Source organism: Microtus pennsylvanicus, chromosome 20 (assembly GCF_037038515.1).
Source record: "Microtus pennsylvanicus isolate mMicPen1 chromosome 20, mMicPen1.hap1, whole genome shotgun sequence".
In the NCBI taxonomy this organism is placed as follows: domain Eukaryota; kingdom Metazoa; phylum Chordata; class Mammalia; order Rodentia; family Cricetidae; genus Microtus; species Microtus pennsylvanicus.
The window spans coordinates 25,223,616-25,243,044 of NC_134598.1; positions in this window are offsets into that span (position 1 = coordinate 25,223,616).

The following is a 19,429-nucleotide window of genomic DNA, read 5'->3' on the forward strand; positions in this document are numbered from 1 at the left end:
TCCCACAATGAGTTCAGTGTATCTAGCGTCTCGTCCAAAGAAGAAATGAATTTCTAATTTCATAGGAGAATCAATACTAAGTGAAGAAGTCAACTTTAGTTTAGGGTCAAAGTGCCAACATGTCTTTAATTTAAGTGTGTTTGAATCATGTTCGTCATACAAGATATTTCACCAGGGAGACAGCTACAAAGGATGGTAGATTTCTAGGTGTAAAAAACAGCATCCAATCTATCCTCTCTCTTTCAACCGACAGCCCCTGCTCATTGAGATGAACGCTGCAAAACACTCTCCCGTTTTTTTTTAAATATTTGAGATTAATGGTTGCTTTTTTTAAAAAAAAAAAAGATTTATCTATACAGTATCCTGCCTGTAGGCCAGAAGAGGACACCAGATCTCATTATAGGTGGTTGTGAGCCACAAGGTGGTTCCTGGGAATTGAACTCAGGACCTCTGGAAGAGCAGTCAGTGATCTTAACTGCTGAGCCATCTCTCCAGTCCCTACTCTTCTGTTTTGAAAAAATTTTTCCAGTTTTTTTAAGTTGTGAAGTTCACCTATCAGAGTCCATCTCAAGCCTCATCAGAAAAGCTTCTCCTTGCAGTAGGAACCAAAAGGACCTCAACTGGTCAATGTGCAGAGAATGAGAGACTGGCTTGCTCATCCCTAGCTGAGCCACACCTATCACAGTCTTTCCCCCAAGGTTCAGGGAGGTTTGAGAAACGGAGGAAGGGAACAGTGTTTTCCAGACAGAGAAGGGCAGTGGAAAAGACAGATTCAACGTCTTTGTGATATTATTTACGAAATCTACACAAGCTTAAGATCAGTATAACTGGGGTGGGATACAGAATCTCAGCATAACTAGGGGTGTGTGTGTGTGAGGGATACGAAATCTCACCACCAGTCAAGAAGCTATTGGCGTTTGATAACTGCTGGGAGGAGGAGAGTCTGTTTTCCCTAGTGTTGTGACCTATAGTAGGTCAAGCACACACCAGGGCAGCCCTCACTCCCGAAACTAGTTGAACAACACAAACCGGATTTGATAGGAAGAAGAAGATTCTTCTCAGAATAGGATGAAGAGTGGGGGAGGGTGGAGGCGGTACTTATGAGCTGAGTTGGGGTAAGTGGGGGCTGTTAAACGTGTTTAAAATACATTGCATGAAATTCTTAAAGAATTAGCAATACTGATGAATATCTTGCATATCACCATAGAACCTTCATCTGGTGATGGATGGAGATAGAGACAGAGACCCACACTGGAGCACTGGACTGAGCTCCCAAGGTCCCAATGAGGAGCAGAAGGAGGGAGAAGATGAGCAAGGAAGTCAGGACCACGAGGGGTGCACCCACCCACTGAGACAATGGGGCTGATCTATAGGGAGCTCACCAAGGCCAGCTGGACTGTGACTGAAAAAGCATGGGATAAAACCGGACTCTCTGAACATGGCGAACAATGAGGGCTGATGAGAAGCCAAGGACAATGGCACGGGGTTTTGATCCTATTTCATGTTCTGGCTTTGTGGGAGCCTAGTCAGTTTGGATGTTCACCTTCCTAGATATGGATGGAGGGGGGTGGACCTTGGACTTTCCACAGGGCAGGGAACCCTGACTGCTCTTTGGACTGGAGAGGGAGGGGGAGAAGAGTGGGGGGAGAGGGAGAAGGGTGGGAGGAGGGGGAGGGAAATGGGAGGCTGGGAGGAGGCAGATACTTTTTTTTTCCCTTTTCTCAATAAAAAAAAAGAATTAATGTAAACATTGCTTAAATTATTTAAATTGATTATTTATAAATTCATTATGCATGGACATACTATGAAATAAAGACTGGCACATACATGACCATGAAAGTGGAGAATTGTAGTTCAGTGTCCGATTAAAGTTGCTACAGATGCATATCTGTTTTGATCTGGGGTAGAAAAGAATAGTAAAAAATTCACAAAGTACTGCTTAGAGATCTATTGCAAGCTAGGAATTCATCAAAGGAAACTAACCAAAGCATCACCCCCTCTAAAACCTCCATATATATTATGTCTTTTGACCCACAAAGAAACAGAAAAAATAACTTTTATTAGCCCCAGTTATAGTGATAGAAACAATGCAATTCTTAATGACTTATAGTTGGTAGGTGGTAGAGACAAGATTGGGACCCAATTGTGTATGAACTTAAAAATGTGTATTTTTTTCAATGATGGAGCCCTGTGCCCAGGACAGGATAGATGGAGATCCATGTGTGAATCCCTTTCTTTATATGGAGTCAGGGGAGACAGCTCCACCTTGATCTTTAGTGAAGACTAACCTACAAAAGGCATACTGATAATTGTACATTTATATACAATATATAAAGAAAGTCTTATTCTACTGATACAAAAGTTAGCATCTATTTTTGACTAATCTCTGCCAAGATCAAAAATCTATTTCATGCCTTTTTTTGGTTCAAACCCCACTTCTTACTTTCATTAATTTTTCTTTTGCTCTTCAGTTGTTTCCTCTGACATCGTGAGATCTACAACTCATAAAGACATACACACCTTACCTAGAGCTCCTGGCTCACAACTCCCTCTCCAAAGCAGGTCACATTTCCCAAAAATTCTACCTTAGAGTTGACCATTGATGCTATTTGACCTACTTTGCCTGATAGTAGATAAAAGATCTTCAAGTCAAAAGAGGTTTTGCTTCTACCGTGGGGACTGCTGCTGAGAGAAGCCACTAAGGATCAGGACAGGTCATACATGGTCCCCTGTCATCTGTTTAGTATCCTTAGATCAGACATCCCCTTTCATCCAATTATATTTACACATGGACTGTTCAAGCTTCAGGGATGCCTGTTCAATAAAGTTGCAGTTAAAACCTCCAAAGAAGATTAATGGATCATCTGTACACGGGAACTGGAGAGGCTCCCGGGAAGCAGACAAGGGTTCATTAGCATTCCATGACCATGACTCAATCTAGCTCCTTGGGAACAGCAACTCTTACTCTCGAGACCCTTTCAAACCTTACTTTCTTTATCTGGTTGTTTAATATTCTTTTAATATGCCACTAGATTTACAGAACATAAACGTTACCAATGAGGGGTTAGCTAATAAACTCATCAACTATAAGAATGTATCTATCAGAAGTATGATGCTTATTACTGTGTCCATTTTTGTTGGTCTCCATCATTTACTTTAATGTGCAAAGCATGAGAGAACTAGAAAAGAAGTGTTTTCCAGTAATAAAAAAAGCGTATTTATTTATGACTAATTACGTATTCTGAGTCATGCACTATGCAAAGTCTCCCATAATAAACAGTGAGCCCTCTTTAGTAATCAGCACTGTGCCTGAATTCTACCAACAGTTGCTCAAAATTGTTCATTAATACACTTGTTGTATCAAATAATGAGGAATATAATGGTTATGCCTATACTGAACACTTGTAGATTTGTCTCCTTTTCTTTATGCTATAAACAGAACAGTCCAAGAACACTCATGAAGAATTTGAGTTCCATTAGATATAAAGGTAATTTAGAGATCTGACAGATTATAAACAGATATATTTTAAGTAACCTGAGGATCTGCAAACTTTTTCATCTGCTTGGTTCCTAATAGCAAGCGATGACTGTATATAATTATTGCCAAATACACCTTGATTAACAATGTTTTAAAAATACACATTTGAAGCTGGTGAGACTCAGTGGTTAAGAGCACTGACTGCTCTTCCAGAGAACCCAGGTTCAATTCCCAGCACCCACACGGCAGTGCACAACTGTTTGTAATTCCAGTTCAGGGGGATCACGACACCCATGGCAAAACATCAATGTACATAAAAACAAAGCAAAACAAAAATATGTATTTCCTATCATTAATTTCAAGTAACTGCCATAAAGGGCGATTATGACAGAGCTCTATGAAGATACTCTGAGACTAATACTGTGAAATGTTCAGTTACACGGTCAGAACCTTCTGCGACCCCTGAAGGCGAATGTGTTCTACGACTTCCACTTAACTTCTGGAAGTTGTAGCGATCCTCGATTTGTAATGTGTCACTGTCTTCTCTGCCCCATGACTGCATGGCCTTCTTTTCTCTGACCTTATCACCCTACAACCTCTTTCAACTCTAATCATTGAATTTTAGAGCCGTCGATTCTGCCTGACAGTAACACAGAGATAACCATACATCTGCAGACCCTACTAACAACCGAGTTCCTGCACGGAGGTTCCAAGCAGATGTGAGTTATGAAAGGTGCTAGTGAGCCCCATGCATTCACTTGCCAGTGACATGAATTTGATCAAGAAGCTAACTTCTTTGGGCCTCATATATAAATGGAGACTAATAATAGCATCTAAATCCTAAATCCTAGGAACGTATCAGTAAAACATAGCCATGTATTCAGGATATTGTTTGGCAGATAATAACTGGTAAACAAATGCTAAGAAATATTAGCTCTAAGCATAGCAGTTCACTTCTTTCTTGTGAAATCCATCCTGCTGAAGGGTTTAGATCACTCCCAAACTGCAGCAGAACCCTATTACATGTTCACAAAAGCTCTCCAAGAAACATCAGGGCCAAGAACTGTACCATTTTAAGTATGTGCAAGAAAAGTCATGTTCCAAGAATGTGTGCACTTGGGGACTGGCTGCCTCCACTTGATCTTCCGATAAAGACAGTGGGTTGAGTAAATCCATGGAAGAATCCAAGGCTAAGATCTGACTGTGACTTCCAATTAACTTGGATAGGAAACAAAGATTTCTGCCTGTCTTCTCCTCTACTCTCTGACGGCCAAGGATGAAGACGGGAAGGCACACAGCAGATACCAGAAGACAAGCAGCATTGGCCCTTCACATTGCAGACTCTGGGACTCAGTCCTGGTGGCAGATCACAGGTTTGTCAAGCATGAAGGATGGAGATGTCAAGGTCCCCTAAGAGATGTGATGCTCAAATTCCTGAAAAGATTGAGGAGGCTGAATGTGTGGTCCTTGACAGGCTGCGAGGAAGTCCAGCAAGTTGGTCTTTTCTCCCAGACTAGCTCAATCTTCCCAAGGCTGGGCATTGAAAGGGACCCATGGGACCTCCTCTGAAGCACATGGACCAGTCATTGGTGTATAATGCTGACTTCTTTTCCATCTGGTGGAGGACCCCTACACAACAGGACCAATGTGCTCAGTGACCTCTAGCTAGGTACATTGCTGAATGTGACTACCTGATAACATTACTCTGTGTCAGCTGGAGTGTGCCATTGTGATTAAAAACTCTCTACCCTTATGATGCTTGCCTTCTAAAGAAGAGGCTACCAACAGGAAAGAAAAACTCATCTACAGTTCTGTAGTGTCTGGAAACAGTTAACAATGCAAGAGGATGAAGATACTTCTTTATACTGGTGAATTCTGATTTATGGAGATCCCACCATAGGATACTTGATATTCAGGAGTGTCAAGCCTGAAGTGAATAATTTATGTCTCCCAATATTTAGGGAAGTACATTTCAGGGATCAAATACTCTTAAGGAAAGCTGAAAGGTTTTAAGGGGCCTGGTATCAGTTGAGTTTGAAGAAGTTCAATGATTTTGAGGAAAACAGAAGAAAAGCATCCAAGATGATGGATTTCTTTATGGCATTTTCACACTTGTATGTCACAGACAAATGTCCCCATAATCACTCTCATGGTTTGCATCCTTCCTCTCAAGAAGCACCCTTCTACTTTCACACATTTTGAGATAATTATTTTATTCAAAACATACTATTACTAATATTAATGAATCCCCAGTTCCTAACAGTTAATTCATACAACCCTGGCTGCCCACAAGTAATCTACTGAGTCTGACTTGTCAAATGACTGACTTGAAAAGAGTCTGGATCAAAGAAAAAGGTATATCCTGCCTTCTCCGAGATTTTTGTTAGATTTTGGATCTTAGAACTATTGGTGCTCTTTTGTTTCTATGAGCAACGCTACTCCAAAGAGAAAGTCACTCTAGGGATGAAGCATGGCAGAGGAGGGTCCAAGAACTATTGGATAATGTCAACTTTAAGGCCATTTGACTTCAGGACTTCTCAGCCACTGAGCCATCTCTCCAGCCCCAGGCTTCAGGACTTCTCATTACGAGTCAATGCTTGTCCTCGTAGATGAAATCATTGAGTCACTTCCATTATGAGTTCATTCAAAACACTCTAATGCACTGTTCTCTACGACTAGGGCAGTTCCTTCTCAAGAAGCAAAATATCTTTCATTCAACACCAAACTAAATGATCACATCTTCCATTAAGCCTTCCTCATCCCATGGGCAAGAATCATTGACACTTATTCTCCCATAATGTTTTTTTTCCTCACTGAATGATGACTAATATTTATGTGTTAATTTGTCTGCATTAAGGATTGCCAGGACAGTTTGATGAAGCATTATTCCTCAGAATTCTTGCAAAGCTTCTAGAAGAAATTAGCATTTGAATACATAGACTATGGGAAGAGGGTGTAAGCCAAAGGCTTAAATACAAGAACAATGCAAAAGGGAAGTTTCACTTTCTGAGTCGGGACATCCATCTTCTCCTGATTTCAGATGTGGGTATTTCTGCTTCTCAAGTCTTCCAATTGAACTGAGCAAAATTGCAACACCAACTTTCTGGTGGTTCTAGAAATGCTGATGGCATATCGTGTGACCTCTTGATCTCCATAATCATTAAAGCCTAAAGTTCCTATACCAAATCTCTCTTCTTTTGCTTTCTCTCTTTCCTCCCCCCCTTTCCTCTTCTCTACACATACATGAGAACATAAGAACATATACATAATCTGTCTGCTTCTCTGCAGAATTCAAACACTTCCTTTTATTCATCCTCCATCCACTCGCTGTATATTTACTGGGGATTTGTAGATGGCAGTTTCTGGATAGGCAAAGCCATGTACAAATAAGGAAAATGGTGGAACTCCAAGCCTCCATGGACCTTATGTTCTAGGTGACAAAACAAAGTAAATGCTACCACCACCAACAGCAGCAGAAGCATGTAATGGCTATTTCAAATGTTTTTGATGAAGCTAGAAAAATACAATGCGAAGCCATGGGGAGTGGCTGCAATATGAAACAGGAGGGTTAGGGAAGTTTTATGGCTTCTTTCAGAAGACGAAATTTAAACAATGATTTCAAAGGCATGAGGAAGGCCAGGTGTGCTTGGATTCTACAAGTAATGCCAGCACCTGGGAGGTAGAAACAGGGGAATCACAAGTTTGATGTCAGCCTGGGCTGTTACAGCAAGACTCTGTCTGGAAAAAAAAAAGTTAAGAAGTAAGTGTATGATTGGGGAAAATGAAGCAGGATATTGGGCATGTTCAAAATTACTGTGTGATGGAAGAGAAAGAGTAGAGAACCAGAGAAAGGTGGGAAAGAAAAGAGGGGAGCACATGGGAAGCAGACATAGATGCACAGGGTCTTGTAAGTTCCCAACATAGCTATGGGCAGATGCTGTCAAGATCTGGCTTCTGACCCCAAAACCTCTCTTGGCTGCTGATTTGAGAGCTAACTTTGGGAGGCTGTTTCTCAAGCTGTGGTTGATAGCTATCTGTTCATCTCTAGCTCTTCTCCACCTTACCAAGACTGATGTGTCTTCATTTTAATATGCTTGCTACTCGACACTGTTTGACTTACTGAGTGGTCATCATTTTATTGACTTTTTTCTATTTCTTCATTAGTGATTTTATATGTACATATATATGCATATGTGTATATGCATATGTACATATATATGCATATGTGTATGTATTAAATGTGATGTGAAAATGTATGCAAAGCATATATCACAGAAGAGGAAAACTAAACAGGCAGGTGAGATTCAGGGAAAAGGAAAGCTACATAAGCTTGCACGTAGGAAGATAACAGATTTAAAACAAAGAATAAAGCAAAAATGTTTTGAGATTCCAAAATGAATTAGGACCTAAACAAATTGAGGATTATGATACAAAAAAAGGTATCAATTCAACATCTAAAATGACGATTATCCTGTAGTGTAGCCCTAACTTCTTTAAAATTAAATGTTGCTAAAAGCCTGGGTAGAGACTCAGATGCCTGTGCTAAGTCACTGTTATGGGCCAACCACCGGGTCAGTACTCCACAGCCAAAGAAATTTGTCCTCAGCATCTAAATCAAATGTGAGCTTGAGGCACATCTGCTACTTCCAAGTACAAACTTGCAACTTCATTGACTTGTCAGACAATTCATAGGTTTTGCTGAATTTATTCTTCAGCCCCGATTGTCTGGGGTTTGAAAAGCAGTATTCATCAAACCACTGGAAAATACTTCTAAACTGCGTGGTGCCAGGCATTGGCAAATGTCCTCCCCTGGACATGTGCTGGAGCAAACAAGCCACACAGCAACTTCCCTCCCGCATAATCCTTATGGTTCAGTGGGATTGGATGACCTTCCTGGGAACTCTTTAGGGTAGTCCGCATGAGTGCCAAAAGCCCAAGGAAGCTTGCTGCGTTCTTCTCATTCAAATACTTGGGCTTGCTGGGTTCTTATTCAGGCATCTTTAGACACACTTCCTTCTTGCTCAGCAAAACTGCTAATTGGCACAGGAAACATCCTGGCTTTGTCTGTTTTCTATAGAAGTTGGAAACGCTTCTACCTGACTATACGGGCAGAATTATACTTTCAATGGTATGAATGGCCCAGACATTTCAATGACAACATTGGGAGCAAAGTAACACATAATACAGTTAGCTGGTCTTCAACTGTCTCGTGAAACAATGTAAGTCATTTAAAGCAAAAATCCTCAGAAACCGGGGATTAAATAAAATAGGTGTTTGGGATACGGCTATTTAAGTTTGGTGAAAGCTGTACACAGGACTTTTCTGTTTCTATGTTCTTCACCTTCGCCGGCTCCCGCCCACATGTTTAATCTGTTCACCACTTGCTATAACTAAGAAGGGTTATTATAGTTGCTTTCCCAAGAAATGGTTTTTCATGAGAGTACATTGTATTGTCAAAAGTAAAGAAAATAGTACTTGTACTTACTGCCAGCAAAAAGCCCATGTCTCGAATGGACCAGAAGGCGGAGGCAGGGGTGGGCGAAGGAAGCCTTTAATTCCTATTTTTATGTCCTTCCTGTTTCTCTTGGATTTATGTAGAGTGAAAGGCAAGGGGAGGAACAATTAATCCCTTGTGAGTACATTGGGAACTTGGATTGAAATTATTACAAACTTTTAAGGTTGACATTAATACTTTGAATCTACTTGCCCAAGACACCATAAATTATTAGGATATGTATTTGCATATATATATATATATTTAAATTCATGTAGATGAATTAAATTTCACTTGAGTCTTTAGGGGTTGTCCTTAGAGGATGTTCTGTTATGATGGCATATTCTGTTCAAATACATCACTATGATTAGCCCTCATGATCCAATCAAAAATTTTAAATAACAATTAACTAGCCACGTAGGTGGCTATATATAGAAAAGTCATCCTTAGACTTTTCTACACTTATAAGAAATCCATTCATGCTACCCTACTTCAGTATTGGAAGTTATTTGAGTCATGAAAGTTCTATGTCCTGACAATGTGCCCGGAACGGTGATAAACATTTGAAGGGATGGAAAAGAAGTCTCCTGGAGAAGATCTGTTCAGACAACGATTGAATTGTGATTTTTACAATCAGTGCTAGCTAAGCTGTTGGAATTATTAGTTTTTAAAAAGAGTTTGGAAGGGTAATATTTTATGTTTCAAACCCTCAACTTAAATAATCCATTAATATGCAATGCTCAAGTAGAAACTGTTTTCAGGATCACAGTGAGTTAAACAGTCAGTCTTTGAGAGGGCATTAAAATGACAGAACAGAGCTGACCGTTACAGAAATAAACACAAAATTCTCATGGGATTTGGTGCGCGACAAAGCTGTTCCTTCCACACAGTGAGGGAAATCAATTATTTACTAAATAGGGGTGAAACAGCTGGCTAGCCATTTGGTTGAAGTTCAAGTGGACGCTACATTTTTGAACTGAAATAAATGCTTTATTAAAACAAATGACTTAACAACATCAGTAAAGGAACATTTAAAATGTGATATAGTTTTTCTTCGTTGTCATGGAACAGGTAATGTCTTTTTAAAAATGAAACAACACATGCAGTCCACACAGAATTAATGACAGAATTGACTACATAAAAACATGAAATTTCATGTCACAGAATTATATAAAACACAGCACCAAACTGAAAAGGTAGCAAAAATTATCTTTAAGATGTAATAGATAGATAGATAGATAGATAGATAGATAGATAGATAGATAGATAGATAGATAGATGACAGACAAACTGGTAAGAATATCTGCTGAATATATAAACAAGAATTGAATTTCTATGTGAGCAAAAAATATTCACAAACCCACAAAACAACAAGAAACGCTTACAACATGATTAGCAAAAATGAAGGCAGAAAAGTCACAGAAAAGAAAACGTAAAGGCCAGTAATCATATACGTCTGCATACTTTAAAAAAATTCATGTAGATGCATCAAGTTTTACATGAGTCTTTAGGGGCAGTCCACTGAAAACCATGACTGCTCAGATTGCTTGGAGTATCTGAGAGAGCAAACCAGGGGCAAACCCCTCCCCACACACTTGGGCTATCATAATGGGTGCCAATGAGAAGCCATTTTCCTAACTCATCTAATACAGAAGGGATAGTACCCTGGGTTGGCTTGCCCCTTTCTTCTCAACAGTGTGCTGTTTAAATTACCAAGGGTATGAATGTAAGTGTCCCCCGAATGCATTTGTTGGAACTTAATTCTTGATGTCATGGTAATAATAGGGGGTCGTTAGGGAAATGATTAAATCATGAAGGTCCTACCCTCACAAATGGGATTAGTGTCTTCATAAGAGAAAATAAAAAGAGCATGTCTACTCTTTTTACCTCTTCTTCCCCGGTCTGTCAAGCTGACAGTCACGATTAACCACCTTAAGTAGTTTTTGAAGCTGCACTAGTTTCTGAAGGCTTCAGGAAGGACGTTACACTAATATATTTTATATAACCGACATTTCACATTGTATTCACCTTAATATGGCTATTCTTAATTACAATGGTGATCTTTCCTTTTGCTTATAAAATACTGTAGAATCTTTCAGACCTGCCTATAAATGAGATAATTTCTATATTGGGATAATTTCTAAATGAAATTTAGGATACATAAATAAGTACTAAAATTAATGTTCCTATTCAGATATACTTTAGTCACAGTATGAATATTATTTGTGTGTTAAGTATTTTAAGCAGATTAATTTTAATTGACAAAAATGTACATATTAAAATTTACTGTGTGCTGTATAATGTTCAAATCAGGGTAAGCATAGCTATGTCTCTTCAAACACTTATCATTTCACTATGATAAAAATCTCACAGCAATTTAAAGTTACTTAAATTTATATTCATTATTAATGTTTATGATTATCATTCTGTGCAACGGTACATCAGAACACCTTACTCCTACACCACAGCACTCTTAACCATGGAGCCATCTCTCCAGGTCCAACAATGTTTGACTCTAGCAAATTATATAGTAGTGGGACATTCTTCAATTAAGAGATATCAATTAAGGGAATAATTCTTATTAATTCTAAGAAGTCATTTGGAAAGCCTCTATGTGAGTGCTGGAATTGAACCCAGATCCATGGGAGATGGGCCTGTCAGAGCTGACTGAGGAATGAGGTCTAGCTGAATGAAGTAGGTCACTCCTCTCTCTCTCTTTTCCCTCTTCTCCCTCTTTTTTCCTCTCTGCTTCCTCTTAGCTTTCTGGCCTACAGTGAGCAAACAGCCTTCTCTAGCACCTTCTCCCTCTGCCATGACATTCTTCCTCACCACAGACAGACTTGAAAGTAATAGAGTCTCCCAACATTAACAGAAAACATGATCAGAAGTAAGTTCTTCTTTAAAGTTATCTTCCTGACTTGGCTGTTCTTCCTAAGGCTCTGAACTCATCCACAGATATAAGGAACATCCCCATGGTTCAGTCACCTATTAAATGGTCCAGTGAGTAGGGTCAGACCCTCAGATCATGAGCCTGGAGCAGTCTCTTCCTATCTAAGCCTCAACTGTGTAGATCTTCAACCATTTGTTAAACTGACGACACTTTTAAGCAGTTTATAGTTAATACGTCATGGAGAACATATTATGAGCTTTGCGTTATTTTCCTCATTATGATATTTAGTTCTTTCTTCCTTTTTTCTGAAATGGGTCTGTCTTGCCACACAACAGTGTAGACTGTGCAACAACTTGATATTTCTGACTCATTCCCCCTGCTGAGATTACGGGTATGTGAGATTTCTCTATTCTCAGAAAACACAGGGCTGCATCAAATCAACAAAATCTTTAAGTAGTTTGTCAATATATTCCAGTTGGCCCATTTCAAAATTGATTATAAGCCTATCTAACTATTTGCTCATGATTCCCTTTGTGAACTTACATTTTTCTACTGGCAACTTACTGTTTTTTTAACTTTATTTTTATTTATCCTTTGTGTCTTTCACATCACGCATCTCGATCCCATTCCTTTCCCCGTCCCTTCGTATCATAAAATGTAAGAGAAAAAAAGAAAAAGGAAAGAAAAAAAGGGAAAAATCTCACACAGTGTACCCTTTTGGTCATATATCTTTACTTGCAAGTGCTCATTGCAGAGTCTTTGGTCTGGTTTGAGACCTCTGGCTTCTGCTACACCACCAGTATTGGGCCCTCACTGGGATTACTTTTGAATATCCTGTGGAGATCCTGCAGCTTTGGGTCTGCACAACTGGCCCCTTCCCATGCTCCAGCAGATCACAGATAGGGTGGATGTTCCGGTGCACCGTCTGAGTCTGGGCCTCTCGGTAGTTGCAAGGTTGGTGAGTCTGCCAGCAGTCTGCCATTCTTACCACCAGGGTGAGCTCTCCAGCCCTGCTCCTTTGCACCTTGCTAGTTCAACATTGAGGAAGGGGCCTGGCCGGTTCTCCTGGTTTTTTGCCCACAGGGTCTACTCCCACACCTGAACCATCAGGGCCAGCTCTAATGTGTTGCCCAGCTGAGGTTCAGGGGCCACTCACCTGAGTCCTACAGCTGGTGGCGGGGCAGGGACAGCTATCCTGCTCTTAGGACCTCAGGGCCAGTTCTCCCACTTGCCACAGGCAGGAAAGGGGCCAGTCCCGAAGATGTGAGCATGTGAGCGTGGGAGAACTGTCCACACTACTTGTCTGTCATGGGGTAGCGGTGAAGGAGGGGGAGGGGTGTCCCTCCTTACTCCTCGCCCCTCGCCCCTGATACAAAGGAGGGAGCCTTCCGTCCTGTTATGAACTATAGTACTTAAGAAAGTAGACCCTGCTTCTCACCTGGGCACCACAATAGAGCTGACCTTGTTGGTAGAGGCACTGGTGAGATAGCCCTGAGCGTGCGAGAGTGAGCTAGCTGGCCACACACCCCTTGTCTGCCTTGTGGTGGACAAGGCGAGGGAAAGATTCCCTCCTCATCTTGCCCCGGCTCCCACTGCTATGCCAGGGAGCTGAGTCTCCCTTTACCAGCTACAACACTCAGGAAAGTGGTCCCCACACCTCTCCTGGGCAACAAAGCAAAGCTGACCCTATTGATAGGGGTACTGATGACCTGGTTCGAAAACAGAGCATGGAGATCTGGCCCCGCCCCTCATCTGTCATATGGTGGTGTGTTCAGGGGAGAGATGTCCCCCTTGCTGCCTGTAATAGTGGCAGAGCTGGATCTGAGGTCATAAATTACTGGTTATAGATGATGTTTTTGCTAAAATTCGATTCTCAGAAAATAATGCAGTTTTCTTTCCTCGGTGATCTTTATTGATTTCTGGTTCATATTATTTATTTAATTGAAATATCCTCTCAATTATTTAATAAATAAATGAATACAGAGACAGACATAGATTTTTAAATCTATTTTATATGCTGGAATCCGGGTTTAATAGTTTCTGAAATGGTTTTTATGATCCATTCCAAAACAGCCTTCCAAACTGCAGTTAAATGTACATAAATTTTTGTCAACATTTTAATGTGTTCTGACTTTTTACATATTAAAAATACATTCAAGAAAATCTTTAGGATGACATACTGTATTGTATTGCTTTTTAGGGTGCAGTATACAGCATCTTGACCTCTTAAAATCGAAGTTTAGCCGGGCAGTGGTGGTGCACGCCTTTAATCCCAGCACTCGGGAGGCAGAGGCAGGCAGATCTCTGTGAGTTCGAGGCCAGCCTGGTCTACAAGAGCTAGTTCCAGGACAGGAACCAAAAGCTACGGAGAAACGCTGTCTCGAAAAATCCAAAAAAAAAAAAAATCGAAGTTTTCAAGTGTTAAACATGTTCTGTCGACATGAGAAATCAGGAAGGAAAACATACGACAGCTGTGACATGTGGGAAGCATCAAATTGTGGTACCATGTAGACTGCTTTCTGAGATTAAGGAACAGACTCATCATATGAGTCTCACGTGTTTTTAAAACAGTCGCAGATGCTCCGCAGCAAACACCGGACAGATGGGAAAGGCGAGCCACAGGCTGGGATAAAGTCTGTGCATATCACACATCTAACAATGAACTTGCTTCCAAAATACCACAAAGAACGCTTAAAACTCTAGGTAAGAAAGCAAACAGCCCAGCTTCAAAGTGGACCAAAGATGTGGCCAGAAACCTCACTGCAGATGTCCAGGCGGAGAATAAGCACATGAAGAACACTCATCTGCCTCATTGGTCACCGCGGAGCTGCAGGCTGAACAATAGCGATGGACTATGACCCCAGATTCGAAGGCAAAGCTGGCCATGACAATTGCTGGCAAGGACGGGGAGCTGCAGGAAGCCCTCCTGGTCATCGTGGCCCCGGATGTAAGATGGCACCCTGACTTGGGGGAAATAGTTTGGCAGCTTCTTCCAAACCTAAACATAGTTTTACAGTATAACTAGGCAACTGTATTCGTAGGCGTTTACTCAAATGATTGGCACTCTCAGGCCCACACAGAAGCTTGTGCTGTACTGCTGAAAGTAGTTTCAATAAGAATGCTCAAAATTGGGAACCAATCAAGATGCCCTTTGTTGAATGGATAGATTTCAAAAAGCAAAAACACCTGTGATCCATACAATGGAATAATTTTGAAAGGGACCGCAGGACCCACCCACATGGATGAAGGAGAGAACACATCCCTGCAAGTTGTCCTCCGATCTTCACATGAATCTGGTGCCACACACACAAAGGTTATGAAAGTCTCTCTTTCAAAAAGCTAATTTTGTTAAATTTTCTTGTTTCCTTGCCATTGAAAACTATTTTTTACAAAGTTTGTCTTTTGTTTAACTTTGTATACAATCAGCCCAAGTCCATAGATTCCATGTCTGTGGATTCAATCAATTTCTTGAAAGTATTTTCAAGTGTCTGTACAGGACTGGATGTTCATACTTTTCTGTGGTTATTCTCTAAGCTGTACAGTATAACACATATGAGTCTGGCTTTTTTATTTCATATTAAGAAATATCGAAGCCGGGCGGTGGTGGCGCACACCTTTAATCCCAGCACTCGGGAGGCAGAGGCAGGCGGATCTCTGTGAGTTCGAGGCCAGCCTGGTCTACAAGAGCTAGTTCCAGGACAGGAACCAAAAGCTATGGAGAAACCCTGTCTCAAAAAATAAAAAAAGAAAAAGAAAAAGAAAAAAAAAGAAATATCGAGATGATTTTCTATATTAGGGATGTGTATAGGTGAAAACACTATGCATTTCCTATATGAGAACTGGGCATCTTAGAGTTAGCTATGGGCAGCAGGTTCTTAGAAAAATCCCCCAGTATCAAGGGATAAGCAAACTGCCTCATTGACTATCTGGCCAGGAGAAACTTCTGTTTGGCCAGACTTGGATGAAACCAGTGCTCCCTTTATAAGGTAAATTAGCAGTTCTGAAAACATTCTACAAAGTGTCTCCTGGCTCCATACAGTTCCTCAACTCTCACCAACCAACTTCAGGTATCAGGTCCACAGAACACGTTTCTACCATGTTATAGCAATTGGCTATGTACCATCAGGTCACAATGGGTTAGCGAGCTGGCATATGGTCAGTAACTGTCAATGGAAGCAGTTCCGCCATCATCACAGCTACTGGTAAATATAGATGGCTGAAAATTTACAGAAATCCATGTGCGAACATGTGACAAGACTGCTTAGGTCCCCTCTCTTGCCCTATAATGTATGTGTGAAACGAGAGATTCTGACATGATAGTCTATTGAGTATGACAGAAACGAAGACAAGGGTACAAATAAATCAAGCGATAGTTAGTGATCCAGGCAATAAAACCCCCAAGGAACTGCCTGAAAATCTGCTAGTGTGTGAAAGGAACAAGGAATGACGTTAAATATGTACTCTGGGCATAGACGAGTCAAATTAAGGACCCGAAAAGGTGCCCCAGATGATGCAATGAGGAATGGAGAATGCATCTTCAGATAGTGTGGCAGCTATGGGGGAGCACAGTCATTGACGGAGAGGATTGAGGAGGCTGAGGGGTCCTGATAAGGACCTGTGCTTAATTCTGAAATGATGAGGGGAAATTATTTTGAGTCTATCATACATTTCACTAAGTGTGGGCTGAAATGTCGTCAAAGGGCACACATACGTCATACCTGTGATTTCCTGTCTGTTGATGTACAGTGGAGTGTAGTGGGCTGTTTTTTAGTCTTTACTCTTTTGGGGGCCGGACACCCAGCTCCCAAATAAACACTCATTGAGTATTATTCTTTCTTCTGAATGCTCTGCCTTAGCTTGGCTTATTACTAGCCAGCTTCCTTAAACTAAATTATCCCATTTACCTTTTGCCTCTGGGCTTTCTCTCTTTCTTATTTCTTTCTGTGTATCTTTTGTTCTTACGCTGTGGCTGACTGGGAGTCTGGGTGACTGGCCCCTACTGTCCTCCTCTCCTTGTTTCTTGCTCCTCAATCTTCCCCTCACAGATTTCTCCTATATATTCTCTCTGCCTGCCAGCCCCACCTAGCCTTTCTCCTGCCTTGCTATGGCCCTTCAGCTCTTTATCAGACCAATTAGGGTGTTTTCGACAGGCAGAGTAACACAGCTTCACAGAGTTAAACAAATGCAGCATAAAAGAATGCAACACATCTTTGCATCATTAAACACATGTTCCACAGCATCAACAAATGTAAAACATCTTGAAATAATATTCCGCGACAGTGGAGGTAGATCTTTCTAGGCTAATGCACACTCTTTTAAGTGTAACAAAGTACAGACCAACATTACATTTATCATTACATATTACATTATATTCTACATATTACACAAAATTATACATATTACATTACAAAGTACAGACCAATATTACAATTACATACACACGCACATGTGTGTGTGCATGTGTGCGTGTGTATGTTACATTCAAAAACTATTCTAGAGGTTGGCAAGATGAGGTAGAAGTGATACCTTGGGCACAGCCAACTGTCCTATGGAGGAAAGGTTGAAGGGTTAGGGCTCGTAGGTTTAAACTTTGAGCTATACATTATTCCTTACTTCAGGGTAGTAGTGCTTCATTGTAAAGTGTGAAGGAGCCAAAGTATGAATAAAGCAGGCTTTTGTCATCAGTGGGTTCCCAATTAGTGGATTCAAGCAGTCATAGTTGAAATGTTAGATAAGGTATTCCTCTTCTTCTTCTTCTTCTTCTTCTTCTTCTTCTTCTTCTTCTTCTTCTTCTTCTTCTTCTTCTTCTTCTTCTTCTTCTTCTTCTTCTTCTTCTTCTTCTTCTTCTTCTTCATAGACTAGGAGGACTGAAGGGCAAAACCAAACAGCCCCAAGTTTATTTCTCAGCCAGTATATATACTAAATACAGTCAAAAGGCAGAACAAAGAGCATTTAAGTCAGCTAACCATTTCCCTGCACTATCCTTGGGATGCAGCACAATGAGGTGCATTATCTTATTCAGCCTAGCAGCTTTTTCTTAGTTAATTTTTTAAAAAAAATTTATTGTTTTTTTATTGAGCTCTACATTTTTTTCTGCTCCCCTCCCTGTCTCTCCCTTCCCCTTCAATCCTCTCCCATGTTCCTGATTTACTCAGTAGATCCTGTCTTTTTCTACTTCCTGTGTAGATTAGATCTATGTATATCTCTCTTAGGATCCTCATTGTTATCTAGGTTCTCTGGGATTGTGATTTGTGGGCTGGTTTTCTTTGCTTTATGTTTAAAAACCACTTATGTGATAAAGATCTTTCTGGGTCTGGGTTACCTCACTCAAAATGATGTTTTCTAGCTCCATCCTTTAGCCTGCAAAATTCAAGATGTCGTTATTTTCTCTACTGTGTAGTACTCCAGTGTGTAAATGTACCACATTTTCCTTATCCATTCTTTAGTCAAGGGGCATTTAGGTTGTTTCCAGGTTCTGACTTCGACCAAACTCCCATCACAGTGGTCCATTGAGCTCAGCTTGTAGCAGTTCAGACTTCTCCAGCCCATATCTCCAAATTCCTCAACAGTCCTCCCACAAAGTTTGTGTTGGCATTAGGAAGTTTGTCGCTGTGACGTGATAAAAGCAACTTATGGAAGGGTTGTCTCATCTCTTCAGGAGTGCAGTCATGATGATAAAGGAATGACAGCATGTGTGTGAAGTGGCTGGACACATTGGGTCCTCAGTCAGGAAACAGACATAAATGCCAGTGCCCCACGCAACTTCTTTCTGTTTAGACTGGGGCACCAGCGCATGGAACGGTGCAACTCATATCACATTCTAGGTCTTCCAGTATCCATTGAAAATGTCTTGAAAACTGTATTTATTACAAATAAAATCCACCCGGTGGTATTTTTCCTAGGCAACTACGCAACTACATACAGACAGATTGACACAAAGATTAATCAGTGCATATAGTCTCCAGTCAGTGCCAGCCAGGGATTGAGTAAAATGTTTATATACTGCCCAAACCACAGACATCATAGTGAGTTTAATTGGCCAATGATTTTCCTCAAAAACACACATGAATGTAGACACTAGGACTGTGTCTTCATTACCTGTTGTACCATCCTTAGGTCTCATCTCTCTGTATATCTTTTTTCTATATAATATATGCTGAGGATACACTTGTTTGACTAGGTAGGAGAAGCTAAGAGGTTTTGACACTTCCTTGGTTTCAAGTATGAGACTGTCTTTTCCTTCCAAGTGATAACTCCAAAACCAACTCTTTAAAGAACTTCCCTTGCTTAATCCAGTTCTTGTGTGCCATAAACATGTTACCTGGACTCCAGTTTAGCATGTAGGGGTAGCGTGTTAGTTACTGCAGTGTAACTTTGCACACATTATGGTGGCTTTCGTCTCCTTTTCCCATTTACGTTGTAATACTCTTGAAAGCAGTATGCTATCTAATCATGTAAAAATTTCCTATCTATTTGCATTTATACTTCTATGAAATGCTGACTTGATGACAAGGGTCCACACATACATAGATCTGCAGCTTGATAAATGCTAATCCATGTTGTTAAT